General features: G+C 34.4%; 1 protein-coding gene across 2 annotated transcripts in view; it reads left to right on the top strand.

Annotated features, from left to right (window-relative positions):
* The window catches only part of LOC118272345 (uncharacterized), a 157,673-nt gene that overhangs the window by 29,917 nt on the left and 107,038 nt on the right, over positions 1–20,718 (top strand). For both annotated transcript variants that reach the window (XM_035588751.2, XM_050707936.1), the window contains exon 2: positions 9,494–9,533. The gene's annotated coding sequence lies outside the window, so the exon portion shown is untranslated. The remainder of the gene's footprint in view (positions 1–9,493; positions 9,534–20,718) is intronic.

The raw sequence follows: 20,718 nt of genomic DNA, 5'->3' as shown, positions 1-20,718 counted from the left end.
TATGTTATACTGTATACTCGTATGTTATTTAAAAAAAAATAGACACTCATTATCAATAATTATTTGTTTTCACTATTGTAATCTTCAAACACAATACTACCTCCCATTAAAGCCGTGGCAGATAATTTTGAACCTCTTTATATTCTTTGAAGTATATAAATGGATACCTACTTACTTCATCTGATGATATTATGGTTTTTAAATTGACAGACGCCTAGTTATTGTGGCTTATTTTTGTTTTGCTGGATTAACCAATACCTACATAGATTTTTATTTACTAACAGATACTTATTTATCCTTCTATTTCTGTAGTGCATCATACATAGTGTTGTCATGCTTAAAATATTTGAAAGCAAGTCAATAATTCAACGCTATATGTTTTTTTTTAATAATATTATTATCATTGAATGTTATACCTATTATCAAGTTCTATAAGAATTTGCAAGAAAAATAATACTTTTTGTGCTGTATTATTCTGTATAACCTTTTAAAACGTGTCTTGTGAAACCAGTTGATGATTCAAGACATTTTATTATCGAGGAATAGGAAGACACAATACTTGGATTTAAACTACATTTACTACTAGTAACGCATTAGTGTAATGTTTATTAGCAATAATTACATTAAAAAGCCAATGTATTAGTTACTGTAAGACATTTCAAATGCGACGATTAATTTGTCAGCATGCACGGAAGCCAATTCTTTGCATACCAACACGTTATCATAGCGCGCGTGATTTTCAACATGTAACAAAACGCAATAAGATGACAGATGACAGACGATGCAGCGGCCATCTTAAATTTAAGAGATACGTGACGAAATGTCAACAATGTCTTCGGATGTCCCTAAGAATGTTGGAATTCGAAATATTGATTGTCTATTACATAGATTTTAGAAGCGATACGTATCTAATTGGCAAAAGTAATGCAAGCATTCGCTTCATGATTAAATGGATACAATGTTCACATATTGTGCGTAGGCATTTACGTTTAGAAAAGAAAAAGAAGGTGGTTTTATTACAGATTATGTTGCAATGTAGGTAAATACAGTCGACTTTCGTTAATTCAAACTTCTCTATAATTCGAAGTTATCACGAGGTCCCAAGAAAATCTCTTTATATTTCGAAACACATGGTAATTTGAATAAAAAAAAAATTCTACGTGAACCAATGGCTTGTCAATTTGAACTTATCGGCAACACGAACATTCGGTAATTTGAAATATTGTAAAAATCCCTCCAGTTTCAAATTAATAAGATTCGACTGTAATGTACTTTACAATATTTGTTCAGTGTTTAAATTATTATACATTATTAATGTTTAAATAATATTAAAGAACCGTTAACAGCTTTCCAGTTATTAGCAACAAAATAACAGTCACATGACAGTCGCCATTTTGGATATATTCAAATAAAATCTTAGGTAGTCTAACATTTTACTAGGTTATTTCATATATAAGGAAACTATGTATACCTGTTTATCGTGTTTGTAAATACGTATTTTCAATGTCAGTGAAGAAACTTGATCGAATCGTGTTTGTACTATATGATCTTGCAAGTTATTTTGATCATTGATTTCACTGAGCTCATCGCTTAATAGCATAGCATACTTGACGTCATTATAAAATTATTATGATTATTAAAATGTTCTTGGTCATAAGAATAACACTTATGTTTTATACCCTGAAGGTTTATATACGTATATTTGCCTTCCAATGGTTGGTAAGCTAGTGTCGACTGTAGAGCGCCCTCTACTTATTGGAGAAATACTAAGTTTCTGACAGTGAGTATACTGTAAAGAAAAATAATTATGGCCAAATATGTAAGGACCAAAAATCCAGAATCGATTAAAATAATTTATATGTAGCAAAGTAGTATACGTAGTAGGTATATCCCAAATTCAATTATTGTTTTCGGATAACCCATCCAGTTTATTATGGTCTCTTTTTGTGTGATCTTTCTTCAGATTTGACAGCCAGTTTATACCGGTTCTTTTTGAACAAAATCACTACGTGCTATCATAATCTTGGAAAATGTTTAGGTTTAGGGGGTTTGTTTGTAATTCTCGTATCTGTTCTTAATTCACAATCCTGTGTGACAATCTTCAACCCTTTCCCGTTTTACTTTACACCTTATTCTACACCATCAAGGGTTAGTTTCGTAAATCAGTGTAGTAGCTTCTACACGTGACTTCGTGTACAAATCCTGTATTTATTCGAGAGGCTCGAATATTGGACATGGTTGATTTTACGCAACATTTTGTGTATCAAATGGAATGTTTCATACGAGTGTATGTTCAGGTGTTTCTTAATTGTGTTCGGTATGTTCGAACATGTTTGTGGTTCCAGTTTAATGAAATACAGCGTGTTTCGCCTCGGGGGATTTTGTGTGTTTAGTACCGTTGCGTGTGTAAAGCAAACTTTATGGTGGCGAATTTGTAATGGGTTTTAACATATCTATCATTATTGGTTACACTTGTTATTTTCTAAAGATTGTTTTTTTGTGGTATAAGCTGGTAAACGAGTTGACGGATCATCTGAGGGCAAGCAATCGCCGCCGCCCATAGACACCGAAATCACCAGAGGCATTGCAAATACGTTGCCGTTGCCTTTTCTTTTTTCTTTATTGTGGAAACGTTGCCCCACATTAGGATTTTCTCCTGTTATCGTGGGTGCGTTTACAAACATACAAGTTCATATAGACATGACACCCAGACCCGAAACAACAATTTGTGGATCTCACAAAGGTTGCTCCGTGGCCGGGAATCGAACCCGCTACCCGTTGCGCGGCAGCCAGTTGCCCAGCCACCGTGCAGCCTTTTGGTTAGGAATTGAAGGGTTGTTGGGGAATCGAGATTGGGATGGGCGGTAATTGGGCCTCCCGGTAACCTCACTTACGTATTGATGTAGAAATTAACGGATGAACTGCTTACGTATGTAGGTACTAAATTTAATGCTTAATTTGATCCGATCATGACTCATACTTGACATTTCGGTTAGTAAATATTTTAGTTCAGTTCATCAAAATTAAATAAAGTTAATAACACGCTGTTAGGAAGCATTTAAATTAGATAATCATCGATTAGAATTAATTTCGAAATGTCAATGTCAACAAAACCGAACGATGTATCTTCAAAGAAAAAAATAAAATAAAGGGATTGTCTTATTATTACCTTTTAAAAACCCACTTTCCATTGTCACGTAATATCTTGACAAAAACTACATAATATGTGTAAGAGTATATAATTAAAAAAAGAAAAACATAACAACATCGCTGGCTGAGTGATCCAGTCATCGACAAAACTGCTCTTTTTTACATAGTTGAGTAGAAAGCTCATGTTCCCATGTCACAATGGGCTCAGAGAGTCAGAGAGAACTCAGTTCTCAAGCTTACATAACGGTGGGGGCTTACAATGAGAGTAGTCCGTTGGATATGGCAACTAATTCCACAAAACAATATCAAGAAAGTGATTGCCAGTAAAAAAAATCAATTGACATGTCTACAATAAGTTTTTATGAGCCGTGCTCTATGGTATTTTAAGGCTTATTGTTCACTGGCGACTGGGGCATGCAATTGTTGGGTGGAATAGATATTATGCATTGTTTTTTTTGTCTATCTAATTCTCATCGCATCTTGATTGTAATTGTAATTTTAAGTGCCGATTTCAATTTCGAATTTCAGTATGAAGAAAGTTGCTACAACTACAAGCATAAATCAAAACGTATCATCGCTGAATCCCCAAAAGGGAAATACGTTGTATGTACCAGAAATTGAACCAAAGCAAGATTTCTTGTTTCACAGTCACACACCGACTAGTCAGACAATCTATCTTTAATGTTCCATTCTCTCCATGTCGCACGTTAAGAAGAAAACAATACTCATACAGGTGGCCATAGGTTAACACGAAGCGGTCGAGAGGCCAATACTAATGAGACAAAATTATAAACGCACGTGAACTATTGTGTGTACCGCGCCTTATTTCTGTCAGTCTTTTGTTCGAATTTCAAATATTTTTGAGGCATCCAAATAAAAATAGTGGCTGGTAATTTCTGTTTTTTTTTAAAGAACACTTGTTTAAATATATTTTTTTTCTGATTTTCATTTTTAAAAATAATTTATATTTTCGTTCAAGAGACAAAGGAGACAGGTTTTCTCACTCACTTTTGATGATGATCATCTGTAGAATAAAAAATAAGGGACAAAATGTCGTAGGTACCTCTTACATAGATCTCACAACATACCTAACCAACAGATAGTGGTACAATATACAAAAAACCTTGCGATGTTACGTAAACAAAACAAAAAAAAACTTTCTTTAACTACCTTTTCTACAAAATCCCATACATTTCATCAATCATACGCGTGTCACAACTTTCATTTAAAACCAACTTTAATACAAAATTGATTGCGAGCTTGCACCAAGAGTTGGTAACAAATTGACAAATCATTTGTAGGTATAGTTATTTCATAATTAATTACGTTGGGATAACCACTAAAGAGTCATTAATTTTACATCGCAGCAACCTGTTTCGTTTTCATAACATACCTTATTACTCTTGCGTTTATGTACGTTGAGTATAAATACAGCTTATACATAATATATAGTACCCTAACCAAATAAGGCCTATGCCCCAATAAAGCCTATTTTGAAAATTTCCCTCTTCCCGATGTCAAATGGTCGCCAAAGTTTGTAGAAGTGTGCATGCACATTACTTAACTAATTTGAGCACAGCAAGCAACCCGTGCCGCGATTATGTTGGAACCTACAGACGAAAACAATCACGACGTGGAGCGCACTTTAGTTTTTATAAAATTCGAGTAGCGTAAACTGTTAGTATTTTTATATTTATCAGTATACGACGTGCCGTGTTTTGCCTGTATGACAATTATACATTTAGCCATCTCCTCACATTAGTGAAATAGCTATAATATCGGTGTATTTCATATAATCGTTGTTTTGTTTACCTATGTGCCATGCCCTAATAAAGCCTACAAAAAAAACGTGTAGGCTTTATTACGGCATAGTTGTTTTTCAGTAATTTCAAAGAAAACGGATCACCAGCTTCTGTCAAAAAGAAAGCCAATATATTTTGCAAAAGATAGAAAACGCTGTTAAAATGGTAGAAAGGGGTAAACGGGGTGAATAGATACAGAAAAGGGGTGAATGGATATCGGGAAATTCTTCATAGTATCTATTCACCCTTCGAATTTTATACACCCTGTTTTACCCGGTAGGCTGCTGCAGCCAGATATAACATCCAAAGAAGTACGCATCATCTAAAGAGTGGTTTCCACTACACGAAAGCTAGGTCGGTCGCTAAATTGGCTACAGAACAAGAAGTTATTCTCATTCGTTTGACTGATGCTGGGGTGCCGATGACTTCAAAAATGTTACTTGGGTATTACATGATGAGAAACTCGTTTAGCCTGATGTATAATGACAAAAATTAATTAATAAGATCTCATTACATTTATTATAAGCATTGACAAAGTTTTGTTATAATTAAGAAGTTGAATACTTACTAGTTTTATTGAGGCCTTATTAAGACATAGGGTTCCCAATAAGGCCAAAGTGACACTTTAGTTATTTGTGTTTATAAAATTGTAAATTTTGTTTCTAAAGCCATTTTGATTCCATTATTACAAAGTTTAATAAATAAATATAAGATTTTGAAATTATCAGCCCATTGTCATTTTAAACCTACGAGCTAGGCGGTAATAAAAATAAGGTAGGCCTTATTTGGTTAGCTTACCTTAGGTAAGTATATTATGTACAGGCTTTATAGGTATTTACGTCAATCAATATGTTTATGTAGAGACAAGTTCCTAATAACATTATGTACTTAACATCAAAATTATTATCCGAAGCATATGTTAATAATGACACAATAATATTTCAGCTAATTTTCAGTTCTGCGCGATAGGACAAAATTCTTATTATTTCGCCATTTTACGCATTCTATGTATTCCTTTTTTTGAGAGGGGAAAACATCCAATGTCTTCTCCCGCCCGGGTGAGACAGACGGACTCTTATTGACTAAAACCACCCCGTTCCTACTCCTGCTTTAAACCGGAGCTCAGGAATTTAAAGGTTGTTGGGGAAACGGGGATTAGGAAGGGGTGTAATTAGGCCTCCAGTAACCTCACTAACAAACAACACAACGCAAGCGTTGTTTCACGTCAGTTTTCTGTGGGGCCGTGGTATCACTTCGGTTGAGCCGTCCCATTCGTGCCGAAGCACGGCTCTTCCACAGTTAACTACTCAACATAAGCCTCTTCCATAGCAAAGTCTATACTTTCGAATAAGAAAAACTATACTTGAGTAAAGTAAAGTTAAAGTAGTGTTTGGTACTCACCCAATGAAGCACTTAATAGTAAGAGAAAACAAATGCCTACCATGGAATTTTACATAAACAATGGCAAAAGAATAATTATGGGAAACTCCATCACATTCTGCCCTGCGAAGGTTGTATAATTAAACAATTATAACGCGTGATGCGAGCAAGAGAAGTTACCTGTTATTATTTAGGTACTGTTATGAAAATTGTATGGAATTATGTAATACAGTACACGCCATACATAAAGGTCTATGTGTGGATATGTGGTGTCTCTTATTGTTAACTTTTTATGATTATAACTGTAAAGAAAATGACAATAACATACCAAATGAAACCAAATTTTCAAATCTATAAAGGATTGAAAAAATATTTTTATAATATCTATCGTAAGACATACTAAATTACACCGAATCACCGAAAACAAGGCATACTAAATTAAATAACAATCGCCGCGACTGCGCACGCTGCTCATGATGAAAAGTCCCTCAGTGACTCGATACTAGTAGAAGTTTTCCCCATTAATTTACGTGAGTAAACCGTGAATTTTAGCACAGGTTTTAGTTGAGACAGAAAACATAAACAAAACATATATTTCAAGCAGTGCCAATTAAAAACCCAATTAGTCAAATTATCTTATCACTCTATTAATTATTGACACTAATAAACTCCAATCAGACAATCTGGTGCACTAGACAATTCATTACGGTGCTTATTAGAATTCAATAATGGTTCCGTGGAGTTCATTGCCGTCCTACGTGTCGATCAACCGCCGTCCATCTGCGAGGAAACACGTTATAACCTGCAATATAAGAGAGACTGGCTATTTATACTCATAATTTTATTTGAAAATAGAACCACCGTACTGGCTGTTTATATTGACAGCAGTGAGTTTTAAGGTATTTTTTTTTATAGATTACAGCCTTTTTAGTGATAACTTTTCTTTTGTTTTCTTGGCTTGCTCATAATATGTGTAATTGAATATTTGAAATAAGAACCTTTTTTTTTCAAGGGGCGAAAATCATCCAATGATTTCTCTCGCTTTAGGCGAGGCGAGAGGGAGTGTCAAACTCTTACTGACTAAAAACCACCCCGTTCCTACTCCTGCTTTTCTAGCCGGAGCCCCGGTAAACCCGCTAGGTAGTCCGCAGCTACTGGCTTTTTATACTGACAAAAGTAAGCTTGTAGGTTTAATTTCAAATTAAAATCCTTTTTGTGAAAGTAGTATCCAAAGAAACGGAAAGATTCTTTGCTTTTAACTAGAAATACATAAATCGTGTGGATCGTAAACAACGGTTGCCTGCTTTGAGTCGTAATGAGATTCTTTACATTGTGCACCGCGCGCTGCTCATAAGTTCAAAGATAGACTTTAGTATCTAGTTGCAGTTGTTCGTCAAACTGTCAACTACACAATTGTATGCCGGTAATACAAATAGAAAAAGTCAGTTTTAACTTGTATTAAGTATTATGGGACATACATTTTCTCGCTTTTAGTTTTTGTTTTTGTTTAATATGCCCCATAGTAGGATTTACTTCTGTGTCGTAGGTGCGTTTACAAATATACAAGTTCAAATTCACATGACACCCAGACCCGAAACAACAATTTGTGGATCGCACATAGTATTGTTCCGTGCGGGAATCGAACCCGCTACATGTTCCACACCAACCGTGTAATGTTAGTTTTCGTAGTCTTACTTTTCTTGCTTCAAATTATACAGTCACATTTTCAATCATGAGCAACTTAAAATAATTTGTAATCCATAATAAGTAACAGCCTCCATTAATACATTAAACGTAATTAACTTTATACAAGTTACAAATCCAACTTGCATGTTGGAGGTACGAACGAAATCTCCGGAGCAACTTTTCAACTTACGCAACACACGATGTTCTTAACCATCTGTTATGTTATGTACCAACATTGTAAAACGATAATACCATCTGTCATAATCAGGTTGTCATGTTGGTAACACGCACATTTACAACGAACAATTTTCACGCGATACATCCAACGTCAATTAGCTAAGTAAATAGCTCAGTGACAGTTACTAATTTATACCATAGCTTCAGATAAATCAAATATGGAATCTGTAAGAGCATAAGAGCCGTTACGTTTTTACAAAAGAACGTTCATCTTAAGATCAATGCCTTCATTTAAACAAAAATGTCACAGTCATTTAAAACATTGACCCATTTAAATATTCTAAACACGTAAACCACGGTAATACTTGTAATACGAAATTTACCTCAAAAGGCAAACAGGCTTGTAATAGAGAACCACCATGCATCAACCTTAAGATCATATCAATGCAGCTGTAAGACAGGTCAACCTTATTCGGTTAGATTTTAATGTTGATAGTTAGAAGCCATTCCAGCTGATGGTTGACCAGTACAATTTATTACCAACTTAGCGGTATTTCGACACAATGAGGGCCTACACCAAAAATTTAAACGTGACTTGGTTCAGAATGCCGACCATATTTAGGAGCTAACCATTCTAGTTCTAACAGGACTTCAGATTTATTTGAATGTCACGGCCTACAACGAAATCAGTTCAAACAAACAATGAGTCACTGCTACAAATCCTGATAAAACAACTCTTAATATAAACGAGGTACGCGTACCAGATGCAGAAATGAATGCATTAAATGTATCACTGCAAGTCAACTTCTTAGATAATCATTTGACTCTCAGAAGTACAAATGATAATAAAACTGTACAAGAACACAAGTGATATCAAGCCTTCCAATGCGAACAAAATAATCTTGACAGATGAGATGACCGAGCAAAAACTTGGGCTAGACGCCATGAATAAAAACACTGCGTGCGCCTGCGTCTACTATCATTTTATTGCTATCGTGTGTAACACACCCACACACGAACAGGTTCGAAAATACGCGCGCATCATTTGTTTCGTCAAAATGGCGGCGAGCCGTTGGACCTCTTACTTTCGATATTTTCACTTTCGTTGAAGTAATACGTTGTATAGATAATGTTATTATTAAGTTACTTAATCTCGTTTGGGACTTCCGTCTGTGGGCGTCGATATTTAGATTATTAATCGCTCTTTAAATAATTGGAACTTCTTCAAGAGATGTAATTATAAGCTATGATTGAAGTTACTTAATACCTTATCTAATAAATCTTGTTTTTGTTTTCAGATCTGCAGTACGTGGTTTGTTGAGCTTCGCTATATTCAAGGTGAGTTTTGCATTAATAGCTTCTAAATCACTTTTTTAATTAAGTTTTATAACACACAATTCTCTTTAATCGTTTAATTTTTTAATTTTACTGCAAACGATCATCCATTAAAAATAATTCCAGACAATGAACAACGTCATCTCTCGCTAAGTATCTTTTTTTAATCAACAATATTTATTATTATGGCCTTAGAATGCATTTGCCTTTCCTCTCACAAAACCGGTTTACAGTAACTAAGCTAATCTTACCAAAGCCGAGATTAATTCGACTTTATTATTAATGTTGGCAAAGTAACAAAAACAGACAATTATATTATCGAGGATTTCATCAAAATGTCAAGAACGTTGGTGTTGATAAAAAACAGCGACACGAATGGACATCGCATTAGCTCCACCAATGCCTAACGCCGCTTAAAATATAAAATTAATTTCTTGAAAGGTCACAAACGCTTCATAGTCGGTAGTGTGGAAAATTTCCGCGAACGAAACAGACGATGTAAAAATACTTGAAACTATTTTAGTAGGTATTACTTTTTATGGCTTCGTCGTTGATATTTTCCAGTTTATTAATTAAATATTTTTCCTTTTAGCTGTAAGTATTATGATACTTTCTGATATCTATGTCTATTTAAATGTTAAAGTGCACATTCTTAACTTTAATTTTACTCTCCAAATGACCTTGGAAAACTAGAAAATATTTTCAATTCACAACAAAATCCTGCGTCAGGTTTGTTCTTGAGGAAAAATTATGAAGGTAAATGCACCTACTAGAGGAAATACATCCAGAATTCTTAATACATTTTTTTCTAATAATTTTTGTGGAATCACCAGAAAGGCATTCTCTATACGATACATTCAATAAAAATACTAACAGTTTTAAATTACTAAATTGCGTTCAACGTGCAACGTGCTTATTAAATTGTCTATTATTAGCAAAAAATATTCACATTTGCAAGCCTACAGCTAGTTGAATTCGTCAGCAAACATTACCGCAATGTTGATAGGTACTCGCAGTGCTACGTAATGATAGGCTAAGTAAAAAGTTCATCGACCTCGATGTATCCATATCGGGAGCATTATTATTGTCTACCAATTAAACAGTGCCTATAGCTCGTGTCTTAATCTAAATGTTATTCATTCTATCATGAACTAAGTGAAAACATAGATGGAAATGTTTTGAAAGCATCTCTCATTTGGCATCACTAATTTGGTAAACACTACCGTCCATTAGGAACTGTGATTCAATATTTTTTGTTGCTTTATATCGGGTTTTTTGATCGTGTGCTAATTGTTTTGTAAACGCACCCACGTGCGTTTTATAACTGAATGTTTGCAGTTGGAGTATTTTACTTTTTATTTCTGATTCCCTGAATGTGATTAATATATGTTCCTGTCCATTACTCTGTTCTCCTTATTTCTTCTCTCTGTCTCCTAGCTTTCGATTCAGCAGCTACAAAATTAAAAGATCATCACTGTAAAAGTCTTTGCAAATTTTTCATTTTCTTTCATAGTCATTTTAATTGTACCAGTTCAGCTTTCAATACACATGTACATAACCTCATGTCTCTCATGGAGGTAGGCAGAGACAATGTTCAGCTTTCAACTCCCTTCAAAACAACGTTATCCATTATAGCACCATCAATTTCACTAGAAGACTCATTATCAAATTTTTCAACAGCCATCAGATAAACAAATTGATAAAATCACCGACAAGCGTCTCCCACGAGCCAAGCCTTAGGCGTTTAATTATTAGTGAAACAAAATCAATAATCTCAGTTACAATAGTTAATAGTTTACACCTAGAACCGGTCTTGCGGAGAAATTGGAAATTAGCCGGCAACACGAGTAAGCCACCTGGTCGGCAGGCACTTTCGCTAACATAACAATAACACCAGATAAAATCTTATATAACTTTGGGTGTCGGTCAGCTGATGAACCTCATGGGAGAAATTTTGGCTATTTACATTATTATAATAATGGGCGTGTATTTACTTTTAGGTAATAAATTCATTCGTTATGTAGTAGTTGGGGCTTAGATTTATGGTGGTGAGAAAGTTTTTGGAGGCAAATTTTTGCTTTTTATGTCTGATTTTTAAATACTAGTAGTGAATTTTAAGTTTTTTTTTCTGTTTCTCATTCCTTCTTTGAGTAAAAACGTCATACTTATTACCTACCGATTTGAGTTTGTACATATACGTGATAGGTAGGTAATCTTATCAATTCAATAGCATCACGACGGGCTTTAAGTTTCAAATTGTTGAAAACTAGTTATAAAAAGAGCAGTAGGGACAATAGCCCACTCATGTAGGTATGATGTATCAAATTTCATTATGTTAATCTGTTTGTCTGTCAAACGTTCCCATCAAACTTCATTCAATTCTGAGTTAATTACGTCAAAATCCCATTCAAACCAAGTCACATTCAATTAATTAATTTATTCAAACTACCTTTTAAAGGGTCATTAACATGGTTAACTTGCCACTACTTTGTATTTAGAACCAAAATTATCATAGTTTTGATTAAAGTTACGATTATTGAAAATATTTTTTTTGTTCTTTGGTTTTTGTCTACTAACTGCTATCGGTTTATCTACAACGATTCTAATTCCTTCAAGTTCATATATCTGGTCATACACGTGACTATTTTCTATTAAGCAGGTGTAATATAAGGTCACTAACCCTTTATTAATAACAATCCAAAAGACTGATGACTGTAAATAAAGTGACAAGAGTTGGCGTTCTATTGTCTCTAGCTACCTCCATGGGAGACATGCGTAAGGTTATATGTCTGTGTGTTATTATCTAGGAATTACGAATTTCAGACACATTGATCATTTTCTTAGTCCAATTAAAATTAAACTTGACCAGGATTCTTACCACATATTCGTGGCCATTAAATTTTTCTTATTAATCAAATGCCTCATTATTTCTAACCAATGATTATACTATAAAAACAAACGACGATTAAAGCTACTAGTGTTCACTCGCGTCAATCAAAGCATCCGCTGCTTGACAAGTATTGAGGAAATGAGTGGAAACATTCTTTCTATTACATTATGCAACGCTTTCTCACGGCAACCATGTACACTAGACGCACATCGAGCTATTATAACCAGTTTATCTTGGTCTCGCTTTGTATGATCTTTCTGTACATTTGACGGTCAGCTTATACTGGTTTGTTTAGTTTGATGTGTGAATGTAGCTATACCAATTATAATTGGATGCATGCCTCACGATTTTGTAAATTATATCATCGAAAATGCGTGCGCCATTATGTATGCCTGATTGTAACTAGGACTAACAGAAGTTTGATGCAAATTTTGAGGTTATGTTTTATTTCTTCCTTATTTGATTGGTTACATTGCTGTGTGTAATTATTATACCTTTTTGCTATGCAAAGTTTAGAATGTTATTTATAACGCAACGTCACGCCTTTTATTCCCGGAAGGGTAGAGATGCACATCACGGCACGTAATGCCGCTATACAATGTAGGTACACCCACTTTTCACCATTTGTGTTATATGTCCCATGTAATAGGACCCATCTATTGCCATATACTGGACACTATTCCATTCATTCCATTCCATTTGTTATGTTCCAAATTTAAAAATAATCACAAATAAAAAATCTTAATTAGATATTTGTTGACAGGATTGTCAAGGTCAACATTGAATACTGGATTGAAGTTTAAAATTAGAACATAATTATTGTTAAATACTTTTTTAAGTTACGAAACCTTTTTTTATTAAACGACTAAAGTTAACAAGCCTATTATTCTTTACGATTCAAATTTTCAGTGGAAAAAATGTCTCAGAGGCTGTTTAACAGGTTTGACAGTTTATTTAAAAAAAGCACTCTGGTTGTTTTTTTGTTACCCCGGTGGCAATGGCACGGTTTTTTGACAGCCGGTTAGTTGCATGTGGAGGTCTGAGGTCAATGCTGTGCAGGTTTCACTTGGATATCTACAGATTATATTTAAATTAAGCAAATATTTGAAATTTAGCGAAATTAAAATTATATGATAATCAATTCCGGTGCGTTTGGCAAAAGAGTAAGCGTTTACTTTTTAATGAAATATTAGCAATGTAAAAGAAGACTACTAATAGAATCCATTAAAGAAACTTAGAAAATTAATCTAATAAACATTATGTAAACAAAAACAGACAACAATTTCGTTATGGGAGAGATTTTCAATTTGATTAAAACTTGTACAACACTCATTCGAACGCCACTTCAATCACTTAAAAAAAAAAACCAAAACAAAAGCAGGCATAAAGTAATTTCAAAATAAGAACACTCGGCCACCCACTTTCGAACAATGGAACAAACATAATACAATAAAAAATGTTTTGCAATAGAACGCAATCGATCACCATAATCGGTATTATTAAAATCGATACGAAATATCTTCTGAACTTCATTTTTCCTACAAATCAATTTGAACTTTAAAGTTTAGAGTACAAAAATGAAAATAGTTCTACAGAAGATGCACGTCCTTGCTTTAAAGATGATGAAAAAGCAAGACGTGAGTGAGGTAGACTGAGGGCTGAATAATTTTCTCATTATAAAAGTTAATGTGGGATCTCAAATTGGTCGGAGTTTCGCGCCCCGGTAATAGCTCTACTGCTGGATTTAATAGAATAATCGACCCCAATACAAGTAGTTTGGAAGCCTAATGACTGCTGTTTGCACGCGACTGAAGTAAACTTGTTTCAAGATTCGTTTGTTTATGTTAAATTGAGTTGTAAAATTATTTGTGTAAAGTTTATTTTAGATTTAGGTGATAAGAATCCTTCTATCCTTTAATTTTATTTTCCAAATCTAAGTATAATATATCTTTCTCTCATTGTGTTTGTTGAGCCGAATACAAAATTAATATGAGTACAGGCAGATGAGACTTATATTTTTTTTTACATTGTAAGAGTATTGCAACCCTAGTTTGAGGCCTTTACTTTGTGAGGTTACTGGAGGAATTTGCTTTTTAAATCGTCAACACCTACAACTTGCTGGGTTACATGTAGTCCTGTCCAAAATAAGACTTATAAGAGACATACACCAGTCTGTCGTTTTGGGCAATAAACCACATCTCAGTCTACCTCAAGCTGTTGGCCAAAGCATAATAGACTTTAAAACCAAACAATCAAATACTTATTATGCACAATTGTAAATTAAAAGACGTGCTTCTAGGATACCTAAATATTATTCGCAGAACAACTCTAAGTTTTAAACAAAAGGTGTTAAGTGAGGTTACGTGATTGGCGACAAGTTGTGGCCTTCAACCATTTATCACATTCACAATAATTCTTGCTTCTATACTCTGATTGGTCTAACCGCTCATGTCAAAGGTCTTGCGCATGACCACAACCGTTTGTTGTATTAGACTTCTTTGTTAGAAGGTTGATGCATTATAATGAAAAGGTTATTCTAAATTGATATTGTAAAGGGTAATTTGAAGGCAATCATGATAACAAGAAAAGACTCGAAATATGGAAAGAAAAATGGAGATCCGGCTGCTGTAAACAAATTATTTTGAAAGGATTCTAAAGTTTGAAAAATATTATTTTGTTATTGATATGTGGCCGAGAAAATCGCAGGTAATTATGCCATATTGTCATTGGACATTAATAATGTATGTTAATAAAATTAAAAAAATCTTAGCAGCATAAATGTATAGAAACATGGTGTAGTCTCGTCAACCGTTTATTAACACTAAGTAAGAATGCCCATTCGTTGTCCAATGTTATAAAAAAAACTTATGGGAAAAGTTAATCATTTGTTTAACCTCTTATCCGCCTGTTGATAGCGACTGAACAAAAACCAAGGTTATAACGCAATGATTGTGGTTAAAACTCCGGTCTCAGCTCTTAAGAAAAACCCCGAACGAATCGGGAAATGAAATAAAACAATTCGTAATATTGAATCTTATATCGACCAGAAGGTCAAGGAGAATTGCTCTTAAGGATTTAGATATTTGCAATCGTGTGCAAACTGAGACAAAAAAAGACATCACGATTTTTATGGTTCCCCATAAATCTCTACCAACTATAGTATGTATTACTCCTAATTTACATCCGTGAGGTTATCGATAATTTCTACTATAAAACGATGGTATCTATTGAAACCACCTGAATCACCTGATGGTAAGCAATCGCCGCTGCTCATGGACACCCGAAACACTAGAGACGTTACAAGTGCGTTGCCGGCCTTTTGGGGATATAGGAATTTAAGGGTTGTTGAGAAATCGCGGATTGGAAAGATTGGGAACAGGGGTAATTGGGCCTCCGGTTACCTTACTCACACAACAAAATAGTACAACGCAAGCGTTGTTTCACGTCTGTTTTCTGTGAAGCCGTGGTATCACTCCGATCGAGCCGGCCCATTCGTGCCGAAGCATGGCTCTTCCAAAAACGACTTGCAACATTGTACAAATCCTATTCAAACCACACCAAACCCACTTTTAACAAATCCTTCACACGAATAGCCTGCCTAAAGATGTTTACTCTCAGACAGCATGTAATTAAAAGCCGTATCTTAACGAACATTCGCTTGTTAGTTATGATCCGACACGAACGGACGGACATCCTCGTGGCCTTGTGTATGCGCAACCAACCATAGTTCCATGCTATTGTGCACCATTGTGCGTAGCTCGTTTGGTATAGAGAAAACTGAATGGATATAGCTAATGAATACGTTTTGTATGTTTTGGTGAAAAAGGCGAGGTACCTACCTACTTGTTGGTTGAATGTTGTGACGGGAGTTTAGTGTGTATTATGGTAGATGAGGTTTATGATTGTGATATTTGAAGTCTCTATTTGAGGAGAGGAGGTTGAGGTGAGGTGAGGACGATCTGATAAAGGTAGCATTCATTGGATATAAATTGTTTTCAATTTGCTGATCTGGAAGTCATAAGCAAAGGTCTATGGTGGTGATGATGGAGGTGGTGATGAAGAGTGATACGTTAGTTTAGATATTGTGTGTAAGGGGTAGGCACGGGTAAACATTGCGGCACGTAATGCCACTGAACAATGTATACCTACTCTTCAGCATTTGTGTTATAAGTCCTATGTAATACGGTTTACTTTAAACGTGAGTTAATAGGTGTCATAAATAAAGATTATATTCAGTACCTGATTAGTGTTTTATCAGTAAGGTTCTGACTACTGGATTAGAAAACCAAGTCCACCCACGACTTTGGAAAGTACGAGTGTACTGCGTATTGGTCTTACGGAAGCAAAACACATTTTAGTTATAAACTGTTCATAATTATATATAACAACTAATAACACACCACATTTAACAGTAATTGAAGAAGAATAAAACATTCGTGTGATTCCCAATGGTAAAATTGCTAATATTAAAATTACCGTTTTGAAAATCAACGGTAAAAACTATGAAGAAGACAATTTAACATGGTGTTCAAAAGCTATCTTGTTAATAATCTAGACGGCGTGAATATAATTTGAAACTTGGAACAGTGTTCAACACCGCCGAGTCACGCCACCATAAAATTTTCCCTCAAAACTTTGCACCGTTATTTCAGAAATTAATTCTGACAAATTAATTTTGTAGATCGATTCGCTTTTCTTTGATTGTGTCTAATTGATTTTCAGTGTAATTGTAATCTATATTTTTACATTGTTTGTTTAAATTAACATTTTAAACTGATTTTTGAGATAATGCGTGTATATCCTTTTGTTTCTTATTAACTGTATCTCTATCATGAGTTTGAAGCAACAGTATTTGTCGATAGTCGCTAGCGACGACGTAAATTTTTTGAATGTCAAATTTTACAACGCCTCTACCGGTCAAATGTGGAACTAAAACTTCCTATACAAAAAAATTTCGGCGTCGCTAGCGACTATCGACAAATACTATTGCTTAAAATTCATGGTAGAGGTACTAGATGTTTGTATAAAATTATTTTTAAACTAACATCGATAGAATCCTTTTCATAACAACTTCAAGTATTGAGATACAATGTTCTAGATTGGTCGTTCCCTTTTTTCTGGTCTGTTACAGTGTAGTGCGTCATCGCGTCACTCAGAGCGCATAGAAAGCGTTTCACTGCGCTCCAATGACTGCTCAATGGTCTTCATAAATAGTTAGGACGTTGGCGCTCCGATAATTTGTCTCCATCTTTAAACGCCATTCCATCTCTTATTTGATAGATTAGGTCATTTATGAAACTAGACACAGCATTAGATTTGTTAGATTTTTCGTAATCGTCATCTACGGACTCTTTATTAATATGTAACTTGAGCTCGTTGTCAAGTTTTTGCTTATAAACTTTAAAACGAACAGTGGCTCTAATATCATGTTTTGGAATATCCATATCCATAACAATTATATAATTGTTATAAAAACTTAAAACATTTGGAATTTGTATCAATTTTAATATTGAGAAACAAGTAGTTAGTATGGTTTAAAGAAATGAAGAGTGTTATTGTTATAGAAACGATAGTAAGAACCAATTGGCATGTAAAGACAAATCCAATAAGGTTTCGAAAGTAGTGTAGAATTACAAGTGAGTACTAAAATGGTAACTGTACTTTATGTTATGTGGTTTGGATCATAACTGAACAAAATTGGATAAAAGAATTCAGTATTTCGCTAAATTCTCTTGTATATTGTGTACGTAATAGTACTTACCTCTATATTGGGAGCGAGATTGTCTAGACAAGCTTTCTTTATTACACCAGTTTCATTTTCCTTTCAATAGACAGAAATACACGTTCTGAGATCTAAAACCAAATAGGAATATGGACGCATAAATATATCTGCCAGCCTTTATAGATGACGTTTAGTCGCCATGTTTTATGCTACCACAATATTCTAGGCCCAAATAGCCCAACGATAAACGTTTCGTCTATTTACATAACCCCTAAACAAAAATATGACATAACATGATTTATATCCCAAGAAAATTATCTACACAATTTTATGGTACGATTTAGAGTCATCTAAGCAGAAAATCGTTTGGTAAAAATAAACGAAATCAAGGTCACATATAACATTAAAAGAAATAAAAGCGTTTGGATTCGTGACTACAGAGTTTAGGGACAAATCGGTCGCAAACAACGTTTTTATTCCTGCGTATGAATAAATGCTAATAGCAATCAGTAAACGTCAAGGATGAACCGTTAAAAATAAACAAATTCTTCAAGAAATTATTGTTGAAACGGTAAAATTTTATGACTAATATTCGGGGTTTTTCGAAGTAGGTACGCTAACAGACTTAAGGTGAAAGAACAAACATCACTCAAGGTAAAAATACTAAGAATTACAAAAATAAAAATTTGTTTGCAGGTACGAAGAATATTCAAATAAAGAGAATTCATAAAGTAAAAAGACTGCAGAAGTATGACCACATATGTCCGAAGTGCTACACGATAAGTTGCTTAAACCAAAACAACAATAATGAAAATACTGATGTAACAAAATTAATTACTTTTACTACAGATCATCTCCTAATCCAATTAAAATCCAAATCAAACAATGACCAAACCCTACATGGCCTAGTTAATTTATTTTGACATCCGAACACAGAGCTTAATTAAAGAATTCTGATTGACGGCAAGATCTATTTGTCTTTATCAGCGTGATTGCTCCAATGGTATTCTTACCCATTCTTATAGAGGTTATGAAGAGAACAAAAGATGACATTGTTTCGAAACTGATACAGCAAGGATTGCAAAACATTGCGTGACTGGCCCATTTGTGATATATCGCTAATCATTTTGTTTGCTACACGTCAGTAGCAACGAAATCTTACTTACGGAGCGAATGTTTCGCGAGAAAGGTTAACAGTTATTTATTAAGTGTTTTTCCACTTATTCTTTGTTCTGGGGGCACGGTTTGTCTCTGAAGGATTTTTGAACCGAAAAGATAAGTCAAAGTTTCGACCGAAAATTCCCCGATTTCGTTATCACTTTCCAAAATTCCAAAATGTTTCAAGATAGAACTGAGCTTAACAAAGAATGCGGCCGCGGAGGGGTAAAAATCTGAAATAAAACTTAATTCCCTGATCTCAGAGGTATATCAAGTCTTAGGTAATAATTCTCAAATGACACAGGTGTTAGGTGTTTATATTGAATTCACCTTCGAATTCCATCTGAAGAAATAGGATAAAGCAAATGGAGCAAAAAGCCTTATCGCACCACTGATCATAGCAATGAAACAAAAGAAGTCATTTGACTCTGTTACCTTTCTTCCGCAAAGCGAGGTCATGTAGGGTTAGAAACTTGGCTCTACACGGGATCTGATTACTTTTTGACAGTGCGAGCTATACGGTCTCGTCTTGGCAACATTTAACATGAAATATTACTTTGTCTCTGAAGGATCGAAAAGATAAGTCACGACCGAAAATTCCTTTATTTTCCGTCCAAAATGTTTCAAGATAGAACTGAGCTTAACAAAGAATATAAATGTAGAGGTATATCAAGTCTTAGGTAATAATTCTCAAATGACACAGGTGTTAGGTGTTTATATTGAATTCACCTTCGAATTCCACTTCAGAGATCTCGAAGATTGGACAGCAAATCATTGGTAAAGGCACCAGTTTCCAAAGCTATTATTGCTGGAGATGGATCGTTTATCAATGGTTATGAGACCATGAAGAAGGTAAATGCTTCAAATGAGCTATCCAATGTTTCCATCAAGCCATTACAGAGTTTTTCCATGATATCGGCCAATTACAATTCTATATGGTTGACTTATTTTTCAGTTGGTGTTCTATATTATGCAATAAAGACTTATATTTGATAAAGGATGACGGATTTAATCTGTGTAATGATATTATTCAACATTTTGATTTCACAATATTACCGCGTTTCACTATTTCAAAAACTGCTCTAGTTTTTTGTTCTTTTAATCTTATCTTGCGTACACGGAGGCACGATTTATGTTGAACTATATTTTAAGTAATTTCGTTATAAATATTTTGAAAGGGAAATCCTTTATTTATTGCTTCCCGAGACTGGCGTCAATAAGTAGCTTAGAGACATATATCTAAAGATAGATAGAAAGTAGTAAATCAGCAAGTTGAACTTTATAGCGGTGTACAGGCCACGAGGTGTCATGCAATTTGTGTGTTGTTGCGTCCAATAAATCTTAGTTTAGTACCGTACGTTGCTGCGGGTGGTTTTCCACCAGAGATATGCTATGTAGCTATGCTGCGGGGATGTAAT

The sequence above is a fragment of the Spodoptera frugiperda genome, chromosome 4 (genome assembly GCF_023101765.2).
Source record: "Spodoptera frugiperda isolate SF20-4 chromosome 4, AGI-APGP_CSIRO_Sfru_2.0, whole genome shotgun sequence".
NCBI lineage: Eukaryota > Metazoa > Arthropoda > Insecta > Lepidoptera > Noctuidae > Spodoptera > Spodoptera frugiperda.
This window is presented reverse-complemented; position numbering and strand designations above follow the sequence as displayed.